We start from the raw sequence: 18,681 nt of genomic DNA, 5'->3' as shown, positions 1-18,681 counted from the left end.
AGTCAAAGAAAACACCACCACCAAAACTTGTGTAGCTATTCAGGAAACCCCAAAATTTTCTGCAAACACTGTATACTTTTATTACGAAGGTAGAATTTTTTCCCCAACCCAGGCAATTACAAAATATTTACATATAAACTTTCATAAATTGACAAGATTTTATGTGATGGCCGCTGTCTAATGATTATATTTTTCCTCTTTAAGAATATTGAATTTTAAATTTCTTTCTCAAGTGTTAGGAAAAATATTGACTCCAGTTTTGCCAAAAAGTTTGTACAGTTTTTTTGGATTAGATCTTCAGAACAGATTAAACAATATATAATATACTTATATTCTAGAGTAACACAAATAAAATAATTTTGAACCTGGATTCTAAGCTTATAAGATATTCAACAACATTGATATTTCAAAAAGTGTCAACTGAGCTGTAAACTTTAGTTTCAGACAAATAAAAAACCCAGGGGACCCAGGATTCATTTAAAATCCTGGCTAAATGTCCACATCAGAAAGCTAGAAAGATCTCAAATCAACACCCTAACATCACAATTGCAAGAGCTAGAGAACCAAGAACAAACAAATCCCAAAGCTAGCAGAGGATAAGAAATAACTAAGATCAGAGGAGACCTGAAGGACATATGAAAACCCTCCAAAATATCCATAAATCCAGGAGCTGGTTTTTTGAAAAAATTAACAAAGTAGATAGACTGCTAGCTAGACTAATAAAAAAGAAAAGAGAGAATAATCAAATAGACATAATACAAAAATGTTAAAGGGGATATCATGAATGACCCCACAGAAATACAAACTGCTGTCAGAGAATACTATAAACACCTCTACTTAAATAAACTAGAAAATCTAGAAGAAATGGATAAATTCCTGGACACATACACCCTTCCAAGATTAAATCAGAAAGAAGTCGAATCTCTGAATAGACCAATAACAAGTTCTAAAATCGAGGCAGTAATTAATAGCCTACTAACCAAAAAAAGTCCAGGAGCAGATGGATTCACAGCTGAATTCTACCAGAGGCAGAAAGAGGAGCTGGTACCATTCCTTCTGAAATGATTCCAAACAATTTAAAAGGAGAGACTCCTTCCTAACTCATTTTATGAGGCCAAAATCATCCTGATACCGAAACCTGGCAGAGACACAACAAAAAAGAAAACTTCAGGCCAATATCCTTGATGAACATTGATGTGAAAATCCTGAATAAAACACTGGCAAAATGATTCCAGCAGCACATCAACTAGCTTATCCACCACAATCAACTTGGCTTCATCCCTGGGATGCAAGGCTGGTTCAACATACACATATCAATAAACATAATCCATCACATAAACAGAGTCAATGAAAAAAACACATGATTATTTCAACAGAGGCAGAAAAACCCTTCAATAAAATTCAACATCCCTTCATGTTAAAATCTCTCAGTAAACTAGGTATTGATTAATCATATCTCAAAATAAAAAAAACTGTGACAAACACACAGCCAATATACTGAATGGGCAAAAGCTGAAAGCATTCAGGAGAAACACGAAAGGACAACAAATTGAAAATTCACAACCCATCTCCTCAGCTGCAGAACTTGAAGTCCTCTTCCTTGGCAATACTTGCCATCTCAGTGATCGGCTTTCTGTGCAGTGAGCAGTAAAACCTAGACCAAACCCCTGGTGTTTCAGTAACATTCTAGGCATTTGTTATTGTTAACATTATTTCTGACCTTCTTGTACAAGTCTCCCATTGTCCTATGTAAGAGTTTCCCTTGAACATATTCCTAGCAGTGGAATTGCTGTGCTATGGGTTATGTGAATGGTCGATTGCAGGAAATAATAAAACTGATTTAACCAATTCACTTCTCCATCAGCAATGTATAAGTTCCTGTCCAGGAGTACCTTGAAACTTTATAACCCTTTGATATTCCATAGCATTTTAAAAATCTAATTATCTAAGTCCATAAAAAAACACAATGGTAGTTTGCTTTCAATTACATTAAATCTATACATTATTTTGACATGTAGACAAATAGCAATTCGATTTTTATGATATTGCCTTGTCCACTCTATGAACATCATATATCTCTTATTTTTTAAGGTTTTATATTTTAAAGTCATTTATATTGTTTTATATATATTTGCTAGGTTTCTAGACATGCTTATGTACCACTGATTTTGTTTTGATATTTTCAATTCTATATATGTGTATGTGTATCTGTGTATGTGTATGATGCACTCACTTTCTACTGGAAAGGCAAATATGTATACGTGTATGTGTGTGTGTGTGTGTGTGTGGGTGTACACATTTCTTGTTTGTTACCAGGGTATAGAAATGCAGAAATTCCATTAAAATTTGCTAAACTTTTTCGTTAATTATAACTTTGATCTTATATCCCCCTCGCTTTTCTGTATCTATAGGATCATATAATATGCAAGTAAGGGCAGTTTTAAAATTTCCTTTCATTAACAATACAGAAATTCAAGTACATTGAATTTCCAGGATCTCAGCTTTAGGTCTCTTAGCTGCCTTCCAAATCTCAGGCCTAGCATTTGTAGCATGGCCAATCACTTAGCTAGTTAAAACCACGGCTCTGGGCCAACAAAGACTGGCAGACAGTCCAAAGACAAACCCACAAAAAACTGGCTTCAACACTAGGTTACCCCATAGGGATTTTTTCTTTCTTGTTATTTTTGGCTTCCGATGAATTTCTTTCCATTCCTGCAGTTAAAAACACCTTTAAAAAAATAATAATGTATGATGCAGGAATGAGGGTGAGTAACTGAATGGCAATATCTTGGTTGGATCTGAAAGAAAATAGTATACAAATCAAAAATGAAGGAGTAGTCCTTAGACAGATGTACAGATATTACATCTAAAAAAAAAAAAAACAGAGGAAAGGTGAGAAATAGGGATATCAATATGCTGATTTATGTAATTGATAATCAGAGCATGGCTGGAACCTGTGGCTTTTTTCTGCGGCCCTTGCTGATTTCAGCCTGAGGGTTTTCATGGAATTACCTTGAATGTCCCTTCTATTTAGTCTCTGGTAGCGTTTTTCTTCTCTTGTGGTGATTTTCAGGTAATAATTTCAGGCCCCATGTCTTAAATTTCCTGAAAGATGATGGTCATTATATATTTGGTTTTCAATACTGATATGGATATTTCCACCTTAGTGATATATTTTCAAAGCTTTTCAAAAAACAAACAAACAAAAACCTAGGAGTAAAGGCACTTAAATTTATGAATTTAAATCGTTAAATCAAAATTATTTCCTACTATACTGATCTTTCCTCAGTGGGGCTGAGCAAACATAAGCTTCAGTTCAGCATAGTAAAGATAGTTTGTCCCAGGAGTTGCCAGACTAAACTTTACTTTTTTTATTGTTGTAAGAGGAGCATATAATATTCTAGTGACTATGGAACTTTGTGCATTGCATTTCACATATTTACATCTTGGTTTCTCCATCTGTAAAATGTAATGTTTTGGCGTGATGATCTTTAAAATCACTACCAGATCTCACATTCACAAAGGCATGTAATTTTGGAGTTGGAATTCAAAGCCAGATTTATTTGATTCTAAGTCTATATCCCACTCTGTCCTGCTGTTCATTCCTTATGGAATTTGGTAAATAAACCAACTGCAATCAAGTGAAATTTGCAAATGAATGTCTGAAGCTAAATTTTGTGCCAACCTTTTGATGATTGTAGTTTGAACTGTTTTGTTAATTGGTCAAATATACTCTAATTTATAATTATTTCAAAATGAGACCATCTGTTTAATGAATTAAAAAATGAAATACAGGGCAAACATAGGTCTTTCACCTCATTATTTCTGAAACTTTTTGAGAGATGATTAAGTCCTACAACTTGCAAACCGTTTGTAATTCTTGTCTTAGTTTCCTTTTTTTTTTTTTTCATTTTTTTCTTGACCGTTCTATCTCCCAGGAACAAAATGACCAATTCAGATTCCAAAAATTTCAGCCATTATACACTGAAGAAGTACACATTTATTTAAGCATACATATAATTGATAATTTACAACATTTCTGAAAGAATAGAAAACATATAGTTTCCTATAGCTTTAGAATGAGAGCAAGTTGCTCATATTCGTTCATATTAATAGCATTTTGTCTTTCTAACAAGAAATAATTAATTTCACTTCCAACATTTTTGATAAAATATTCATTAGTCATTTATTTCAGGTTTTAATGAGTCAGGAAATTGGGTCTCGTTTGCTAATGGTAAGCATTATTTAAGCACAGGCTTTTGAACAGAAGAGTGCTATGGAAGTTCACTCCTATCGTGATGAGAACAACTTCTTATAGCCAATACGAAGCAGAAGTTGTATGAAGTACGAAGAGTCACGAGATACGGGTTCATAACTAGGTCACTCAGCAATCATCCCACTGTGCAAGCTGCACCTCTTTTTAGCAAACTTTATTTTCTTAAGTTTTAAATGTTTGTTTAATCAGTGGCAACTTTTTATTTTAATCTTAGATACCAGTGGTTTATTAGAGGTATAGAAAAGCCCATTTACTAGCCACATAAGGTCTCATATGCCAGAAGCTAAAGTCAAAACAAACCCTTTTCTCATTCATTGTGAAAAAAATATTTCATTAATTTCAAACCAATTTTACTGTCACTTTTTTTGTTTGTTTGTTTGTTTTTTTAGACAGTGTCTCGCTCTGTCGCCAAGCTGGAGTGCAGTGGCACTATCTTGGCTCACTGCAACCTCCACCTCCCGGGTTCAAGCGATTCTCATGCCTCAGCTTCCTGAGTAGCTGAGATTACAGGTGCACCCCACCATGCCCAGCTAATTTTTGTATTTTTAGTAGAGACGGGGTTTCACCATGTTGGCCAGGATGGTCTCGATCTCTTGACCTCGTGATCCGCCCTCCTTGGCATCTCAAAGTGCTGGGACTACAGGCGTGAGCCACTGCGCCTGGACCTACTCTCTGTTTTATCTGATGATACTGCTGAAATTAAGGATATGATATTTCACATCTGATTATTTCTTAAGCAGAAGAGTACTAATATTTCACCTCCGCTTGTCCTCCCCTGGCAAACCTTCTCATTGTGAAAAGGGAGTAGTTCTTTCCTTTCAACAGAAAGTTTCAAAAGGTGAGGGGTGGAGGTGTTTGGTGAGGAGGGTAATGCAGCCTTCATTCCAAGATCCAATTTATCCTTAGCTCTAGGGGAAGAATTTACGTTCCTTGGCTACAACTGATGAGGTTGGCTGCTCTCATTATGTTTTAATATCCACTGTAGATACATAGAAAATTGCTACAATTCTCCTTAGAAGCTAATCTCTGGCATTAATTAGTGACCCTAAATAGGTAGGGTGCTTAAATTGTTAAGGCTGGACGATTTAAGATAAGAAAATCTTATTATATTTCCAAAGAAACAGAAATGTCTATTTAATACCTTACTTCATCTCTAATTTTCTATCTTCTCCTTTTAATGAGGAATAATATTTCTGAAAGGCTGTACGTGAATGATTTCCTAAATTTGAGGATTCAGTTTCACTAGATAGCTTATAATTTAAAAGAATCCATCTTCAATGTAAGAATTGATTTTGAAAAATCATCTTCTGTGTGTCTCTTCTGTCCGAATATTCCTAGGTTAAGATTAATAGGGCTTGACATTCTATTTTTTAATTTCCTCAGTTATGGAATTAGTTTGAATGTATTATAAAATTAAGCAGTGTATCTCCAGGTAAAACTCAAAATAATGGCTACAGGTCGATCATGATCATCACATACAACATTTTCTCAAATTAATTACCTAAAATTACTACTGCTAAAAATAGAATTCTCCAAAAGGCAAAACCATGATTCACATGCAAATACAAATGAATATGTATCAAAGATTCAGTTCAACTTAATATTAAAGAAAATAATTCTGTGGGTTACTAATAAATGCTGAATTTGAGATGAAACTGGTTAATGTTCATAGTATCATAAATATGCTTTTTGGTGTTATCTGTTCCATTGAATAGAACTTTGTTGCATCTCTGTTAGACAAAAGTATAGAAATTAAACTCTGTCTACCGAATTCTAAAATAACGCAGAAAATAGGAAATAAGTCCTATCCTTCAGTGAAAGAACCCAAAGTAATCTTTTCTATTTCTATTTCTAAGGACTGAATTTGTTTTCTGGCAAATTTCTTTTATATAACTTCCAGAACCTTCAAAGCATCAAATAACCATGAGGAGAATATAGATTTAGTATACAAAGACCTTTGAGAAATAGAGAAAACAGAAAAAATGAAAATAACAATAATACAAATTCCATTTAACTTTGGTGAAGAATAAATAAGAAAATGTGTATAAATATCAGTGCATTTGCTGGTATATATTGAGCATTCATTAAATATTAGATGATTTAAACTTGGACAAATGTTGTCAAGATTCATTGTTTTGCCCAGCTTTACATTCAAATATAATTTATAATCTTAATAATCACGTATAAGGAATACATATGGTGGATCGTTTTCTCCCTATTTGCCCAAACTTGATAGTAGTCCTTTTTGTGGCTTTAGACTTATTATTAGTTGATAAATCCAAATAAAATGTCTATTTATCCTGTAAGAGAAGGATGTTGAGGTCTAAGATTGTGAGTTGGTTGGATGCGGTGGCTCATGCCTGTAATCCTAGTACTTTGGGAGGCAGAGGTGGGTGGATTGCCTGAGCTCAGGAGTTCGAGACCAGCCTAGCAACAGGGTGAAACCCAGTCTCTACTAAAATACAAAAAATTAGCCGGTCATGGTGGCATGCGCCTGTAATCCCAGCTACTTGGGAGGTTGATACAGGAGAATCACTTGAACCTGGGAGGTGGAGCTTGCAGTGAGCTGAGATGGCATCACTGCTGCACTCCAGCCTGGGTAACAGAGTGAGACTCCATCCCCCCACCCACCCCCAACCAAAAAAAAAAAAAAAAAAAGATTGTGAGTCATTGACATTAGGCTTGCAAATTATTTAATTATTTATTCATTTTTACTGAGTAGCAATAGATCACTTAATACTAAATCCCAGAGTCCTTGTTTCAGGTTGGGGATAACTTATATAGCAGCCAAACAAATAAAAGAATTTTATTTTTCAGTAGCAAGTTATTGGTAATATGATTAATTCGTGCAATGTGAAGTCCTGGTTTCTGTAGGATAGCAGAAGTCACTGTGCTTGTGCATGTGTGTATTTTTCCATAGAGAAAAAGTTAGCAGACATATGTTTCACAAATTGCTAGGACTACCATAACAAATATACAATAGACTGGGTGGCTTAAACAAGAAAAATATATTTTCCCACATTTCTAGAGGCTAGAAGTCCAAGATCAAGGTGTCAGTAGGTTTGGTTTATTCCGAGGCCTCTCTCCGAGCTTGCAGCTGGCCACCTTCTCACTGTGTCCCCAGAAGGTATTTTCTCTGTGCACATGTACCTCTGATACCTCTAATTTTCTCTTCTTGTAAGGATACCAGACATATGGAATTAAGGCCCACCAATATGGTCTCATCTTATCAAAATCCCTTGTAAAGTTTCTATTTCCAAATGCAGTCACCTTCTGTAATACTAAAGGCTAAGTCTTCAACATATAAATTTGCACAGACACAATTCAGCCCATAACATATATATAAGGATCTTGAATGTGTGTGTGTGTGTGCACACCATACAAATATACCATAGACAAATATATAAAAATATGGCATAGACTGAGTGGCTTAAACAACAAAATACATATTTTCTCACATTTCTAGAGGCTAGAAGTCTAAGATCAAGGTATCAGTAGTTCAGTTTATTCTGAGGCCTCTTAGAATATATACACACACATACACACACGCACACACACACACACTGTGATATATGTACACACATTAAAAATTTTTAAAATATCTATAAATATATAAAACTATATATTAAAAACAACTGTACATTATACACACACACACACACACACACACATAATCTCTTTGGAGCTATTTTCCATATTTTTTTAGTAAGGCAGAGTGTATCTTAATAGAAAAGATGGTGTTCTTTGAAGCCATGCTGCTTGACTTTAAAAGCTGCCCTGCCACTCCCTGTTCTGTCACCCTGGGTCCTTAACTTCCCTGTCCCTTTTCATCTTTATTTTTTCTGTGGTGAGAATTATAGTACCTACCTCATATATTTGCTGTGGAGGGTAAATAAGTTAAATCATATGTGGCATTTTGAAGAATAACTATAAATATTCAATAATTTGCAGACAGTATTAACACACTCCTTTTAACTAAGTAACATATATCACAATTAAGCCCAAAGAATGTCAAATAGAAATTAAGAAGAAGCATTTATTAATGTGCCAGTATAGAGAGTGTTGAAAATATGTCTATGCACGTATACGTATACATTAGGTATTTCATATATATATATTTTAATTTCTCTCCAATGTACTATATTTCCTAAGTGAACAACTAGAATCTCTTCAAATGTTTGTTATCAAGTTGAACATTGAACACTCTAATATTTAAGAATCAAGAGCGAAGAGAAAGAAGTCTATGTTAACTTGTAGTGGAAAAGGCCCAATACTTCCCTTTTTTTTTTTTTTTTTTTTTTTTGAGACGGAGTATCTCTCTGTTGCCAGGCTGGAGTGCAGTGGCGCGATCTGGGCTCACTGCAAGCTCCGCCTCCCGGGTTCATGCCATTCTCCTGCCTCAGCCTCTCGAGTAGCTGGGACAAGAGGCGCCCGCCACCATGCCTGGCTAATTTTTTGTATTTTTAGTAGAGACGGGGTTTCACCGTGTTATCCAGGATGGTCTCAATCTCCTGACCTTGGGATCCGCCCGCCTCGACCTCCCAAAGTGCTGGAATTATAGGCGTGAGCCACCGCACCCGGCTGGCTCAACGCTTTTTATTTAGTGATCAATCCAACACATCTGTTTTTATACACACACACACACACATATACATATATACACACACACATATATATTTATATATAAATATATATATATATAACTTGGAGAAAACATATATTGTCCTCTTTTACATAATAGTTAAAGTAATACAGCGTATTATACTCACATATTAATTTTACTTGGAGAAATAATACAAAATTTGATATTTTTATTCCTGGTGGGGAGCTTGCGTCAGTGCATGATAAAACGGAATTAATATTCAATATTTGATAAACTGAATGGACAGAAAAGAATGATGGTTAAAAGAAATACTTGGTAACTGTCTACAGGCACATATTAAATCATGAGTTTAGAATATTCAGACGAAAGGCTTAAAAATAAATAGAAGCTAATTCTGAAAGAGTTCTTTTAGAATCACATATTTAAAACAGGACATACGTATGTCTACTTGGAATGTGAAACACAACATTGTATAGTGGATTACATGATTTATCAAAGATTTCTTCCACTCTCTGACCCCGTGAGTCTGTAGAAACTTTACAGATCTAGCAGCCATGAATACTCGTGATGCCTCTCACCACACTAAATCATTAGTCTGACTTGGCCTTCTTCTGTATGTGTCAAGTGTTTAGGGCACTTTTCTTCTATTTTGGCGACAACTTCCTATTTTGCATCAAGTGGTTTTCTTATTTTCATTGTCATTGAAGTTCACTTGAGAGGTAGAAAACAATCCTGTATTTGCTAAACGGGAAATTCAATTGTTTCAACCCTTTGCAGCATTACACTTGAAATAGTTTTCCTTTTTTTTAACCAAGAGCTATCTTAATAATTCATATCCAAGTATGAGTGAAAAATTACTGATGATCCTGAAAAGGGGCAGAGCCCTGTTTCCCAGTTCCTGATTATGGCCCTGATCTGACAAGTGAAAATAAAAGGTAAGATTTACTGGCAGCAAAGAATAGCTATGAAATTCATGGGCTTAGAAAATTTGACTTATTTATTTAACTGAGTTTGAAGTGAAATATACAGTATAGTGCAACTGAGGGTCAGAGGGAAATTAAATAAGAGATCGGGGAGTGGAAATATTACCTGAGTTTGATTGAATATCAAATAAACACAATATATATTTACTCAGTTCTCTCGAGACTATTTTATTAAAACAGCTTTCTTCCTATTTTTAAATAAATAAATATTATTTTTCATTGGGAGAAAGAAGATACTGGGAGGACATCTTTATTGGAGCTTGAAGACATGATGAATTTGTATCAGCAAATAGGAATCTCATTGATTGTCCCAATCAATGTGTTTTCCTAATTGATAGCATTGCTAAGTAGGTTAGATTAGCTAGAAATGCCTTTTCTGTTAATTTATTAACAATGTAATACCTCTATGGATATCATGTGCTATTTGAAAGGCAAAATCTCAAAGTTTACTTATATGAAAGAAGACAAAATGAACTATAGAAATTATTCACAAGAGTCAGTAACATAAATCTTATATCAAACTGCACACAAAGGAAAGGTATCATTAAGATAGAAATCTAAATATCCTCTCCAATTTTTCCTGTATCTAAAAAATTGGAGAAGGTGATAAATGCATAAGAAGGGTAAACGTACCAAAGATAAAACACTCTCCTTGTCAGCCACATAGCCAAGTGTTCCCACTCTACTTTTTTGGACCTCACAATCCTACCAAATTACTCACACTGGCTTCTGTATATGAAACACAGCCTAAAAATGCTTTTCACCTTAAGCAGTTACTTTCCAAGGAGGGGTAGTTTGGTACTATATATTTTGACTGAGATTTACAATTATGGTGTTTGAGTCCCTTGCAATATATGAGTGTCTTTAGGCTTAAAATATTGTATGCTTCTTTCCCAGGCCCGGTGGCTCACGCCTGTAATCCCAGCACTTCGGGAGGCTGAGGTGCAGATCACCTGAGGTCAGGAGTTCAAGACCAGCCTGGCCAACATGGTGAAACCCCGTCTCTACTGAAAAATTAAAAAAAAAAAATTAGCCAGGCATAGTGGCTAGTGCCTGTAATCCCAGCTACTTGGGAGGCTGAGGCAGGAGAATCGCCTAGGAGGCAGAGGTTTCAGTGAGCCAAGACTGTGCCATTGCACTCCAGCCAACAAGAATGAAACTCTGCCTCAAAAAAAAAAAAAAAAGTATACTTCTATTACTCATCTATGAATAAAATACTGTTTAGAGAGAAAAATAAATAAAAATACATCATTTTGTTTTTTCAAATTTACTTAGACTTTCTGGAAGGTTTTACATATCAATAGGCACTAATGATTCTAGAGAATTTTGCATAATTAGAAGACATGAATATCTTGTTTTAAGTATTTAGTGACACATTAAAAACTGGTATGCAATAAATTCTGATATTTTGCAAATACCAATATATTTTTAGGAGCAAACGGATTAACAAAAGCTTTAGAAAGTTTTCTTGTAAGGATACATCAAACAAAATGATGTTTGAAATGGCTAAGTAGGTAATTCAATTCTACTTGTTACATATAAAAACGTGTGCAAGATACAGTATTTTAAAACACAAATGTTTTTGAAAAGTTTTTATTAATTACTATTATGATTATTTTATGAGAAAATAAATATGAGCCCACACTGTAAAGTGACTGAACTATCACTGTGAGGTAGTGCATTGTTAGGTTATTGAAAATAAAATGGTTACTGAAAGCTGAAATGTATAGCCTGCTTTAATGTTGCAATACAAATACACATTTTATTTTGCAGAATGCATACAAGAATATAAAATAAAAGCGTTCTGTTGGAAACCAGTGTACAAAATCTAGGTAGAAAATCAGAATATTAATGAAAGAATGTGTACTGAGAAGCCAGATAATACAAATACTGATGAAAACATTAAGTGTTGCTATCCTAATGTTTTCTCAAACTGGAATGATAGAATGACACTTAAAATTGAATGGTGTAACCTCATTAGCAAAATGGCTGACTAGAAAGCTTCAAACATTTGCTCCTCATGAAGATTTTAAAACACAAACAAAAATCAGCTAAAATAACCACATACCAATTCTGGAAAACATTCAAAGGACTACAGCAATCAAGTGAACACCACATCAGAAAAAAGCAACATTTAACGTGCAGAAAATGTTACAGTGGTTTTCTTCATTGTTGCCTTATCTTATCCAGGGCATGATGTGGTTTTGGTCTGGAGGAGGCAACAGCCCATTTCTTAATTTATTCTCCGACATAAAAGAAGGGCAGAACAGACTTTCTTTGCAGTGTTTTAACTTGTCTGGGGCGGGTGGAAAGACAGCTTTTCTTTTTTTTTTTTCCAAAAACAAATAAAAATATTTATTTTAAGATCCCAAAATTCATATGGAAAAATTATAATTTTTAGCATTATATTTGATTTATATGCCACTTTATTATTTTTTCCATTATGGTGGTATTTTCCAAAATTTTTACACAATACCACTTTTAAAAATCCTGTTGAATGCAAGTCCTCTTTGTTGGTAAGAGAATTATTGACTTCTAATTTTTTTTTAATACTTTAAGTTCTGGGGTACATGTGCAGAATATGCAGTTTTGTTACATAGGTATACACGTGCCATGGTGGTTTGCTGCACCCATCAACGCGTCATCTACATTAGGCATTTTTCCAAATGCTATCCCTCCCCTAGCCCCCCACCTCCTGACAGGCCCTGGTGTGTGATGTTCCCCTCCCTGTGTCCATGTGTTCTCACTGTTCAATTCCCACTTATGAGTGAGAACATGTGGTGTTTGGTTTTCTGTCCTTGGAATAGTTTGCTGAGAATGATGGCTTCCAGCTTCATTCATGTCCCTGTAAAGGACATGAACTCATCCTTTTTTATGACTGCATAGTATTCCATGGTGTATATGTGCCAGATTTTCTTTATCCAGTCTGTCACTGATGGACATTAGGGTTGGTTCCAAGTCTTTTCTATTTTAAACAGTGCCACAATAAGCGTAGGTGTTCATGTGTCTTTGTAGTAGAACGATTTATAATCCTTTGGGTATATGCCCAGTAACAGGAGTGCTGGGTCAAATGATATTTCTAGTTCTAGATCCTTGAGGAATTGCCACACTGTCTTCCACAATGGTTGAACTAATTTACACTCCCAATAATGTAAAAGCATTCCTATTTCTCCATAACCTCTCCAGCATCTGTTGTTTCCTGACTTTTTAATGATCACCATTCTAACTGGCGTGATATGGTACCTCACTGTGGTTTTGATTTGCATTTCTGTAACGACCAGTGATGATGAGCATTTTTTCATATGTTTGTTGGCTGCATAAATGTCTTCTTTAGAGAAGCATCTGTTCATATCTTTTGCCCACTTTTTGATGGGGTTGTTTTTTTCTTGTAAATTTGTTTAAGTTCTTTGTAGATTCTGGAGATTATCCCTTGTCAGATGGATAGATTGCAAAACTTTTCTCTCATTCTGTAGGTTTCCTGTTCACTCTGATGATGGTTTCTTTTGCTGTGCAGAAGCTCTTTAGTTTAATTAGATCCCATTTGTCAATTTTGGCTTTTGTTGCCGTTGCTTTTGGTGTTTTAGACATGAAGTCTTTGCCCATGCCTACACCCTGAATGGTATTGCCTAGGTTGTCTTCTAGGGTTTTTATGGTTTTAAGTCTTACATTTAAGTCCTTAATCCATCTTGACTTGATTTTTGTATAAGGTGTAAGGAAGGGGTCTGGTTTCAGTTTTCCAAATATGGCTAGCCAGTTTTCCCAATGCCACTTATTAAATAGGGAATCTTTTCCCCATTGCTTGTTTGTGTCAGGCTTGTCAAAGATCAGATGGCTGTAGATGTGTGGTGTTATTTCTGAGGGTTCCATTGGTTTATATATCTGTTTTGGTACCAGTACCACGCTGTTGTGGTTACTGTAACCTTGTAGTATAGTTTGAAGTCAGGTAGTATGATGCCTCCAGCTTTGTTCTTTTTGCTTAGGTTTATCTTGGCTATGCGGGTTCCATATGAATTTTAAAGCAGTTTTTTTTTTTTTTTTTTTTTTTTTGAGACGGAGTCTCGCTGTGTCCCCCAGGTTGGAGTGCAGTGGCGCGAACTCAGCTCACTGCAAGCTCCGCCTGCTGGGTTCATGCCATTCTCCTGCCTCAGCCTCCCGAGTAGCTAGGACTACAGGCGCCCGCCAACACGCCCGGCTAATTTTTTGTATTTTTAGTAGAAACGGGGTTTCACCGTGTTAGCCAAGATGGTCTTGATCTCCTGAACTCGTGATCCGCCCATCTCGGCCTCCCAAAGTGCTGGGATTGCAGGCGTGAGGCACCGCACTCGGCCTAGTTTTTTGCAATTCTGTGAAGAAAGTCAGTGGTAGCTTGATGGGGATAGCACTGAATCTATAAATTACTTTGGGCAGTATGGCCATTTTCATGATATTGATTCTTCCTATCCAAGAGCACGGAATGTTTTTCCATGTGTTTGTGTCCTCTCTTATTTCCTTGAGCAGTGGTTTGTAGTTCTCCTTGAAGAGGTCAGTAGGGGCTGACGAAGACCTCTTTAAGACTGCTTTTCTTAACTCAGATCTCAGACAGGGAGAAACAGTATCTGCTGCTCAGGAAAGCTGCAGGGACACTACAAAGCCACAGATGCCTGCAACAGGAGATTACTGGTAGAAACTTACAATAGACAATCTAAGGTCCCAAGGAGAAGCTGATGTGAGACTCTTTGGGAAATTATGACATTTAAATGTAGCCTTGCATACTGGGAAATGCAAAAGCCCACTGCTATGATTTGGATGCTTGTCCCCTTAAAAATCTCAGGGTAAAATTTGATCCCCAGTGCTCCAGGTGGAGTCTAATGGGAAGTGTTTGGTCACGGGGAAGATCCCTCAGTGATAGATTAATAGCATCCCTGGATATGGGGTAAGTGCACCCCCTTCTAGTAAAAGAAACTGGTGGCACCCCCTTCTAGTAAAATAATCTGGCACCACCCCACTTCCCTGGACGTGTGGTGAGTGCTTTCTCACTCTGTTAGTTCCCATAACTGTTTAAAAGAATCTGGCACCACTCCCTTCTCTCTCTTGCTTCCTCCCTTGCCATGTGACCTCTGCACATGTCAGCTCTCCTTTATTTCTTCCATGAGTGGAAGTAGCCTGAGGCTTTCACCAACCACATGGCCAATCTTCCAGGCAGTGGAATCATTAACTAAATAAACTTCTTTTCTTTATAAATTACTGAGCCTTGTGTATTCCTTTATAGCAACACATACAAATTCAGACAGAAAATTGGTACTGAGTATTGCTTGTTACTATAAACATAACTGAAAATGTAGAAGTGGCTTTGGAAGTTGGTAATGGGCAGAAGTTGGAAGAGTCAGGAGGGCACAGCAAATGACATAAACATGAGGGAAAGTATGGAACTTTTCAGAGACTGGTTAAGTGGTTGTGACCAAAGTGCTACTAGAAATATAGACAGCCAAGGCTATGTTGACGTGTTATCAGATGAAATGAGGAACTTACTGAGAACTAGAGAAAAAGTCATCCATTTAACAACTAAGCAAAGAATTTGGAAGCATTTTATCTATGCCCTAGGGCTTGGCAGAAGGCTGAATTTAAGAGTGATGACCGAGGTTATCTAATAGAAGAAATTTCTACAGCAAAGCCTTCAAGAGGTGGTAGAGCTGTTTTTAACAGTTTAATATCAGATAGGGCAGCACAGTAATAACCTATAGGTGCAGTTTATAATTAAAGGAAAAGCAAAATGTAGAAATTTGAAAAATTTGCAGCCTTCCTATGAGGTAAAGAATGAAAGAACATTTTTTAGAAGAAGAAAAATCCAACAGTACTGCAGAGCAAACACTTGCTGGAGAGATTAGCATGACCAAAAGAAAGCTAGATGCTTTCAAGACAATGGGAAAAAGGTGTCAAAGTCATGTTAGAAATCTTCAAGGTTACACCTCCCATTAGAATCCAGAAGCTTGGGAGGACAGAATGGTTTACTTGGGGATGGGGACAAGCATTGCTGCCCCACACCACCTTGAGATGTTACTCAATGCATTCTAGCCACTGCAGCTCCAGTGGTGATTCAAAGGACCTCAAGTACTGTTAAAGCCACAGTTCTGAAGAGCAAAAGTGGTAAGCACTGGTGGTTTCCATATCTTGTTAAGTCTGCAGGCACTCAGAATTCAACAACAGTGGAGGCTTGGCCACTTCGACCTAGATTTCAGAGGAAGTATTGGAAAGGCTGGGTGCCCAGAAATAATCTTTCCACAAGGACAGGGTCACTGGAGAGACCCTCTACTAGGGGAGTGCACAGTGGAAATCTAGGAGCAGCGTTGCTGCCTTTCAGACACCAGAATTATAAAGCCACGGAAAGCATGCCACCTCAGCCTGGAAAAGCCTCAGGCATCTAACTGCAAACAGGAGAGCAGTCCCAGCAAAGACAGAACTTAAAGACAAATGTATGAAATAATTATAGGGCTATGTTAATGGGTACACAACATACAAAGATAGAATCTGTGACATTAGTAATATAAAAGAAGGGGGGACATAATTATATAGAAGTAAATATTCTGCGTGCAATTGAAGTTAAGCTCCCGACAAATCAAAGCAAATTGTTATAACTTTAAATTGTTATATGTAATTTCCATGATGACTATATTGAAAATATAAAATATGGAAATCAAAATATGACCCATTTATCTTGTATCTTCAAAAATATTTATTCACTGGCACTTTCTCTTTGTATTTTTGCATTTTGTGAGTTTTTCTCATCACTTCAAAACAACAACGGCATTGGTAAACCTTTATTGAGTTTCTTGAGCTTCATTCACCTATTGCCTTGTCACATCTCTAAAAAGTTATATTCTTGACAGAGATTATAACACTCATTCTTCATTACCCCATGACCCAAAAAGTCCTACCCACATATACAATAATTTTTTTGTTACTGAAATGAATCAATAGTTTTCAGACTTTATTTATATATTTTGCAATTTTTACCTACTACTGCCAATTCTCTTTTTTTATCCATAGATTATTTTTTTCCTTTTGTTACTGTGTCTTTTAATTTTCTGTAATTCCCTGGACAAATCTTTCTCAGTTTCCTTCATAGACTATTTTCTACCACTCTCTCTCTCTCTATATATATATATATATATATACCACTCATACATATATAAAACATATATTATATATTTACATATGTTAATATTCATATTACTATATTAATATTATATTTTAATACAATATAAACATATTTTATATTAATAACATTATATATGCTATACAATACAATAATTAATAATATATTATATATATATGAGTGGTGTGTATATAGTGTATATATATATATACACATATATACACACATATAACTTCCAGATATCCACCTCACTCTTTTCTCTACACACTAGTAATTGGTAATCAGAAAAAGAAATATAACCTATGAGCTACTTGCAAATGTGTTGGCAATAAGTTTTGGTGCTCAAAATTGACTTGGAAAACTACTGATATTTGCTGATCAGGGAATGAAGATGGTAATTTCCCTAAAACATTTGAGATAATACTTTACAATGAGGAATATCCTCCCCAAAACATCAATAATTCCATTTTTGTAAAACATTGCCCTGTAAGATTTTTCTGAATGGCCCATGACTGCAGAAGTTCTATCTTCATCTGTATATAATTATTACCAAGCTTATATTCCTTGTTTAATGGATGTGGTGAACTTCAAGACCTAAATGTTACAAAGATAATTCAAGTTAAATATTGTTTAAAACTAGATTAATCAGCTCTCTCTTTAGAATTTTTTTTCTCATTATATTTTCTATTTCAGTGATCAACATCATAAGCCTAGTTGCCTAACACAAAAACCTGGTAATTGTCTTTGAATACATTTTTTTCCAATTGCCTCTTATTAAAACCAAGACCCAGTCTCCTCTAAAAAGAGATGAATGAGTTTATAGTAGAAACCATTCAACTAGTACTGCACTGTGGAAATCCATTTTTATTCCCTAATGATTTTTATTGACTTATTCATATGATTCCAGAAAATATGTATGTCTTTAAATAAAAAATATTATATCCACATTTATACTGTGTTTACATACATTTTTTAAACAAAAATTGAATTATTGTATGTAATTGAACCTGAAACTTATTTGTTTTTTACATAATTATATCTGATAAATATATTCTAGGGTAGTGTATATATTCTAGCTTGTAATTTTGTAATTGTTAAATTCCATCTCATTATATGCATTTATCATATGCTAACTCTTCCCTACAAATAAGCCATTTATAAATCTGATTTTTCTACCTTTGCGAAACAGTGCATATCAGAGCTCAAATATCTTTACTTATGAATGCAGTTAATGCTATAAGACATAATCCTTAAAAAGAAATGTTATTTAAATGTTTTGTGTGGTGACATATAACAAAAGCACATTATAAATTGGTTTTTACCAATTCATTCTTAAACCAAGAATATGTAAGCCTCACCAAATCCTCACCACCAAAAAGACGGTATTATTGTTTTTCATGTTGACAAGATTCAATAGGCCTACACATACACATGCACAAACATACACATTATATATCCTTTTTAAAAATTTGGATTGTATTCAGTAGTAATATTTGGAAAGTTTCATAGAATAATTTACATTTGATTTTTTTATTATGTGCATTACCTGTTCCTGTAATTTTCCTGTGTATATTCTAGAGTTGTCATATAGATTTACAGATGTTCTTTTTTACATCGTAAATCAAATTATTTTGACTGTTGATTGTGTTACAGATTTTCTTACTCTGTGGTATCTTTTTCTATGTTT

Source organism: Symphalangus syndactylus, chromosome 3, assembly GCF_028878055.3.
Source record: "Symphalangus syndactylus isolate Jambi chromosome 3, NHGRI_mSymSyn1-v2.1_pri, whole genome shotgun sequence".
In the NCBI taxonomy this organism is placed as follows: Eukaryota; Metazoa; Chordata; class Mammalia; order Primates; family Hylobatidae; genus Symphalangus; species Symphalangus syndactylus.
The sequence above is the reverse complement of the archived record's forward strand: the minus strand, read 5'-3'. Positions refer to the sequence as shown.